This window comes from Sinocyclocheilus grahami, unplaced genomic scaffold (genome assembly GCF_001515645.1).
Source record: "Sinocyclocheilus grahami isolate Dianchi unplaced genomic scaffold, SAMN03320097.WGS_v1.1 scaffold1278.1, whole genome shotgun sequence".
In the NCBI taxonomy this organism is placed as follows: Eukaryota; Metazoa; Chordata; class Actinopteri; order Cypriniformes; family Cyprinidae; genus Sinocyclocheilus; species Sinocyclocheilus grahami.
This window is the reverse complement of record NW_015506457.1, coordinates 276,656-277,268: the sequence shown is the minus strand read 5'-3', so window position 1 is coordinate 277,268 and position 613 is coordinate 276,656.

Genomic DNA, 613 nt, shown 5'->3' with positions numbered 1-613 from the left:
ATGCAGATTTACGTTACAAGCTTGTAGAATTGTACAGTAAGAAAGTTATTTCCCTTAACCAGGAAATTAACGTTCTTGGAATTGAAAAGACAGTTGACCCTGAGAGGTCAGCTAAATATCTACAGCGGATCTAAAATATGAATAGTTAATTATAACTAGTTATGGTTAATTATTCATATTTCCCCATGAGCTGATTCGCTACAACCGCAAAGGCTGCAAATAAAGACACTGACCAGTTGCGCAACCTCCCATCGCGTGTTAGCAGATGGCCAAACTCACTCTCTTCTTGACATTCCAGTGTAGCTCTGCTGTGATCAGAGCCTCTAAAAATACAAGTCTCTTGCAAAAAGTTCCCCTCCACGGAAATCCTTAGTAAAAGGTGAAAGATTTATGTGATAATGAAGAGAAACTTGAACTGTGTCTCCAAGCCCTTGGGCCTGTGAGCTCTCTGTGGTAAACCACTACGCTCGCCAAGGGTAATCTAGGGTGCCGACACCTGCCCACTTGCAATTCGTCACCCCCCTCCCTCCAAACGGGAGTAGTAAAAGTCACATAAGTCCCTTCAGTCGCCCAGTAACCACAAGCCCAATGAAGGCAAAGCAATCTCTTTCTC